Raw genomic sequence first — 6,601 nt, 5'->3', positions numbered from 1 at the left:
ATTGATATTGGATTAGCATTTGTTGGATATGTGTAAAATTATGTGTGTTGACATATCAACTGTCTTTACATGCTTGAAAGAATAAATCAAATCAAATCAAATCAAATGTTAACATTTACTAATTAGCACCGACCACAGAGTATAGCATAGGCTAATGGGAATGTCATTAGTGCCTGACAGATTTAAATGTTATGTGATCTATTGCTTTTGGGGTACATCCCATGGTTGGCAAAAAATAAAATAAAACTGGAAAAAAAAGGAATCGCACAGGCATCAGATGTCAATATCATGCCTGGAGGACTGGAGTCCCTGGAGTAAATAAGTGCTTATTTTTAATCTCAATTTTTTTCTGGCAGCACCATCCACAGAAATCTTCCCAGTGTTATCTGTGACATTTACAAACAATGAAGACTTGAGCTATGAATACATGCAGCCAAATGTCAGATGCTGGAGGTGAAATCTGCAGGGTCACCAAGCATCTCAAACCAATCATGAACAATAAAACCCCATGGAAGTTTGTTTTTCCCTTTGGTCCAACAAAATAAAGAAGCAGCCACAGGTGTTCTCATTTTAAAATCAATATCCAGTCAGGAAAATTGAGGCATGGATGAGAGACTGATGTGGATAACACTGTAGAAGATCAATGGTTTGCCTTTCATGCATCTCTGAAAGGACTGTCCTTTGAAATGATTTATTTGCAAGTAAATCCCATTTCTTTTTCTTTGATTGGCTTGTAGTTCTGGGTGGATTTAGGAGGAAATGGTGAGTAAAATTAAAATGACTGGCAGCAGAACAGAGAGGCCAGTATACAAGTGCATCTTGTGTCACACCACTAACTGGCTGCAGATTGTGAGGCCTGTCTGCTGTGACCGAGAAGTCTGTTCACAGCTGACACACTACAGGGGGGGCCTGCAATCCACTGGCTGCGTTTTAATATGAGTTTAAAAACCATAGCTACAAAATGTGTGTTTGTGTGAATTTTGTTTGCCAGTTTTATTGGTAGCTTCATATTTTATGGGTCCTCTATTACAGGAAATGAAGATAATGTATGTTGCTACAGTTATTAAGCACCTGCTTGTTATATTTGAGTTTTAGGAGAAAACTAGGAAATAATATAGTAGTTTATTGAAAAATCAATCACTGAGCTTCAGAAGGTCTTTGCAGAGATGGGAGAATCTATCAGCAGCACTCTTTTAATCAGACCTGTATGGTAGAATTTTTGGATGGAAAGTCATTTCACAGCACACCAGGAGTTTCCCAAATAGCATTTAAAGGACTCAGAGCATAGGAAAAAAGATGTCTGGTCCAAGGAAGCAAAAACTGAACTCTTTGGGCAGAACTTCAAGGAAATGCCAGGCACTGTTCATCTCTTTGTTATTACCATCCCTACAGTGACGTATGGTGGTGGCAACAGCAGGTTATGGGTGAGCTGCTCAGCACCAGGATCAGGGAGACTGGTTGGAGTTGAGCGAAGGATGAACACAGCCAAATACAGGGACATCCTTCAAGAAAACCTGCTCCAGAGTGCACACTGCCAAAGACTGGGGCAACAGTTCACCTATCAGCAGGACAGTGACCTAAAGCACAGCCAAGATAACAATGGAATGGCTTCATGGCAAGTCTCTGACTGTCCATGAGTGGCCCAGCCAAAGCTCATAGAAGATCTGTGAAGAGACCTGAAGATATTAGTTCTGACTCTTCCCATTCAATTTGATGGAGCTTGACTGGATCTGCCAGGAAGAATAAGATTTTTAATACTTTACCAAGCTCTCAAATGTCTGGATAAAAAGCCATATATATCACTTTGTAATCTTTGTGTATGTGCACTGCAGGACGTTCATATCTAACTGTAGTGTACTCAGGGTCAGCCTGGTACAATGTTGCCAAGCAGATGGAAATTTATAGTTCATGTAGGCCAACCACTGTCTTAAACAGTCTGAGACAATAGTTCCTGACATATTATATCTTCCTCGAATGCAGCCTCTAGGAAAAATTAATGTGCAATTTCACCCCCCAGGATGGTAGTCAATAGATAATATATATCTGCCATAACCACTGCCAGCAACAGCAAAAAGCAGTTTTTAAGTGCTGTCTGCTGCTACTGCTGCTGCTGCATTGATGTGCTGCAAATATAGTAACCTGCTGCATGACCTGACCTGCATGACCTTTGGTTGGTGTAAGGTTTCCAAAGCTATTTGGCCATTGGACAAGCACTACTGATAAGCACACTGACAGCTTAAAGCTCTTATTTCCTAAGATGAAATTGTACTTTTATGGTGCATTTTCTCAAAAGTGGCAGTCAAATTACCACAAAGTAATTAAAACACAGTGAACCCATGGCTTAAGGTTAACTACTGAGTTTGTGGTTGGCACATTGCTTGTTGGTAATCCAGATTTGACTGGTCATGGCTCAGCAATAGCATTAAGGGACTGAGCTGTGGACTATGCAGACAAGTCCCCTTATGTGAATACAACACAGAGTAAAAGGGAAGTTTAAATAAGCCTGCTTGACCTGCACCTTTTCTGTGGGAAGCATTAATACAGTAATTTAATTCATTCTCTAGGACTAGTGCCAAGTCATGTATACAGTTTCTGCAGAAATGGCCAAACAAGGGGATTGAGTGTAAGACTGTGTGTACTGCAGGAGACAGGCAGTTCCAATTTTGCTTAAAAAATGGAGAAATCAGTCACATCTCACTTGGCAAGTTGTGACAGCTGTTGTATTCATTGCGGTAGCAACTGTTATATGTCTTCTGTTTCTCACTGAATCCTGATGCAGACTCTGTCATTTTCTTCATCTGAGAATTCGTCAAGCCAAACTTGCTACAACCCATATCGCACTCGCTGGCATGGCTAAGCTATGGCTCTGTCAGAGGTCGTCCAAGTGGCTCCATTAGCAGGCGTCTCATCACTGTGTTTACTTTGCTTCTGACACATATGGGGCATGCAACATTCCCTAGGCTCTTGCCTTTCCATCACGTGCTGGATAAATTATTCACAAGTGATCAGATTCCAGTGGTATAATTATCACTGTCCGACACCAACACGTCAGCAGTTCCTTAGCAACTGCTTTCGGCACATTCTTTGCTTCCCCAACAGCAGTATTTGCCATTTAGATAAAACCTACAAACATTGCTTTTGGAGTTTATGATGTAATGTCACAGAGATTATCCTGCATACAAATATGCACATTGTACCCCATAATCAAAGCTATTTTACTAGTCTAGCAGTTACTCCTAATCAAATCTCATTACAGCCTTTTCCTGCTGTCTCTCTGTTGAGCTGAAAAGAATACACCCTTGGAAAAACTGGTTATTGATGTAGGAGACAGAAAAAAGAGAGACAACAACTCCATGCAGACTGGTTGTGGAGATGAAAAACCTCTGGATTGCACTTGTCCATTATTCATCCATCCTTTGGATTTGGCCTGAGCTGTGCATGTCAGCATGGATGGCAGACAATCACCCCAGGCCACAGGCTGAGGGAGTCAGCCTTGGTCTTAGTCAGTGAGCTGGTGGCTCTGTGGATGACAGCCAAAACTAACAGGAGGGAGCTTCAGCAAGGAAACTGGAGGTTTTGCTTGGGATGGTTTCAGAGCAGTGAGTTGCCATTTTAGTTTTAGCTTGTGGGCCTTCAGATAGTCCCAGGAATTAAACGCAGGACCCAAAACAGGAACTAAAATGTACTTTTTTCATGTTTGGATTTCCACCACATATCAACACTGGCAAAGATCAGGCAAATTAGACTAATAGCAGATAAACATACAACAGCTGAGAGAGAGCTTTAACAGGCCTTTGTGTGCCTGTGATATTGATCTGAGGTTGGAAAGATGTGCAAAAGATGGAAAGTGAGGCTAAAAATACCAAAAAGTCAAGACCCTCCTCTTGAAGTAGTATAGCACAGATCTGCTGAGTTGTTTTTATTCCCTTGCTTAATACAATTGTATTGAAACATTTAGAGCTGGACGGCTATATTGGCAGATATGTCTAGCTATGATAAATAACAAAAAACTGCAGTAGAGAATGGGCAAAAATATGGATGAGTTCATTTATGAATATGGTCATTGTTATATATACTGTAGATAGTAAGTTTACTTTCACTTGTAAAATTCTCTGAGGTCCTTCTCAACCTTTTTGTGTCTGTTATGTTTGTATAAAAATGTATACAGCTCCAGCAATTAGTCAGTTAATTTTTTTAAGCCAAGTCAATTTTATTTGTATCGTCCAATATCATAAATCATAAATTTGTGTTAAGGGGCTTTACAATCTATACAGCATGATACTCTCTGTCCTCACACCCTCCAATCAAATAAAACTCCCCCACAAAACCCTTTAATGTGAAAATATGAAAGAAATCTCAGGAATAGAAATAGAGTAGGAATCCCTCTTCAAGGACAGACAGACAGAAGATCAGTCGATCAATCAATCAGTCAGTCAATCAATCTAATAAAACAACCAATTTACGGGAAAAATAATACCAGAGTCAAATTCCTCATGTGACAACACACCTGGCCAATAAAGCTGATTTTCATTCCAAATTCACAGTAGTTTTGATGATTGGGATGATTAAATTTGTATAGTATAACATAAATGAAGAACAAAGATATTCAGTTTACTGCAGTATAAAACAGAAATCTGTCATATTTGCCAGGCTGAAGACAAATATTTTGGTATTTTTGCTTAAAAATGATTTAAGAAATCAATTATTAAAATAGTTTTTAATAATATTTCTAATATATACAATCAACAAAAAGTTGTAGCTGTCTTGAGGCTTGTGTTTTATCAGTCAGCACTGTAATCTCCTCCCCCTACTGTCTCTGGTTCATCTGGAGTGGAAACTTTTTGAGGGAGAAATTGGCCTGGAAACCAAAACTGCCGCTCAGGTCCTGTCGTGAAAATGCAGGCAAGGGTAAAATTTGATCAAATTCCCTGTTAAAGTTCTTGTAGTCAAAAAGGAAAATTGCTCTTCTGGTTCCAGGAGACTTCACACGTTACAACATAGTTGGGTGATCATTTTGGCTGTCCTACAGGGAGAGGGTGAATAAGGGGTGATGTGCTCTAAATTTAACAGTTTGCAGTCTGTCTCTGGAGGAGGCCATTTATCACACCAGATGACTTTAACACGCCTGTCGCAGCATGGACCTGTGTTTGATTGAATCCAGATTGGGGAGAAGCAACTTGCCTCACATCTTCACAGTGTATCTATAATCAAGTGTCTAGCTGCTATTTGGGGGGAGTGTTCAAATAGGAACTGACGACTCAGTCGACACAACAGCCAATCTCCGGTTTCTGCTTCGCTTTCACATCAGATATTAATGCTGAAGCTGAAGGTCTGTACAGTCATAAGTTTTCTTATCAGTACACCACAGGAACATGGCTTTCTCTCTGCTTACACTTAAAATGACTTTAAAAGCATTCCCTCACTCAGCTACACATTCATGTCATACCAAACAATTCATCTCCATCTGGCTAAATTGCTTTTTCACAGTCTGAAGTCTTTATGAGATGTCGACTGATTTCCTGTTAAGTATTGTTTACACAAAAGAATGACAGATCCTGAGCACAGCAGGTCATTACATTTGCAGTTCAAACTGAAATTGCTTAATTGTTTCATCTGCATATATCTGATTCTGAAATTGACATTACAAATTACATTTCCATTTGGTGTGTATTCTCTACAAATGCTGTTGTCAAACAAGTAAAATATAATGTATTTAGTATTGAAATGCCTCACAAGACATTACACCGTGCATTAAACCTACATTCACTGTAGACTGTAAACACTACAGCAGGCTGCCTGGTGTAAACACACTAATATAATAAAAACTACTGTGCAATGGTGGAAGGTAACTAAGTACATTCATTCAAATACTGTAGTTAATACAGTAATATAGTTTTGAAGCACTTGTACTTTACTTGCATATTCTCTGTTACTTTATAGGCCACTAAAATTAAATTTGGCAAGCAGTGTACTAAGCAGATTCATATTAATGACAATAATAAGAAAATAAAAACACCAAATAGATGATGTGTTGTTACAGATTAAACTATTATATCAACATTAACAGTACACAAAGTGACTAACAGCCCACCATTTGCCATCTGCAACTAAATTAAAAAAAATTTAAATTAAACTGGAAATGATAAACAAATAAAACACCTTCCATGCTATAAAATCTTACTGACTTAGCAGTTATACTTAAAAAAACCAAACATATTTCTACCTAATTTCCACAGGCCAGACTTGTGAAATATACTGACTCAGTGTGGTGCATTTTCTATCTGATTAAGAATATTTCTTAGTCTTTCTAGGAAACTCCGATGGATAAACACTTCTTTTTATGATTTTTTTTCACTACATAATTTACTTTTTTTCTCTAAAACTCAAAATTAACTGGTATGAATTTGCTGTAGCAGTTACCACTTTCTCCATTTCCCTTATAATTAGTCCCAGCAGCCTTTTTTTAAATGAAATATATCATTAATTAACAACTGAACACCAGTTCACTTTTAGAAAATTCAGAAGTCTGATATTTCTTGATAATACTTTTGTGTTATTTTGGCTAAAATTCATACCATGAAGTTTACACCAGCACATTCCT

Source organism: Monopterus albus, unplaced genomic scaffold, assembly GCF_001952655.1.
Source record: "Monopterus albus unplaced genomic scaffold, M_albus_1.0 scaffold7.1, whole genome shotgun sequence".
Classification (NCBI taxonomy): Eukaryota; Metazoa; Chordata; class Actinopteri; order Synbranchiformes; family Synbranchidae; genus Monopterus; species Monopterus albus.
The sequence above is the reverse complement of the archived record's forward strand: the minus strand, read 5'-3'. Positions refer to the sequence as shown.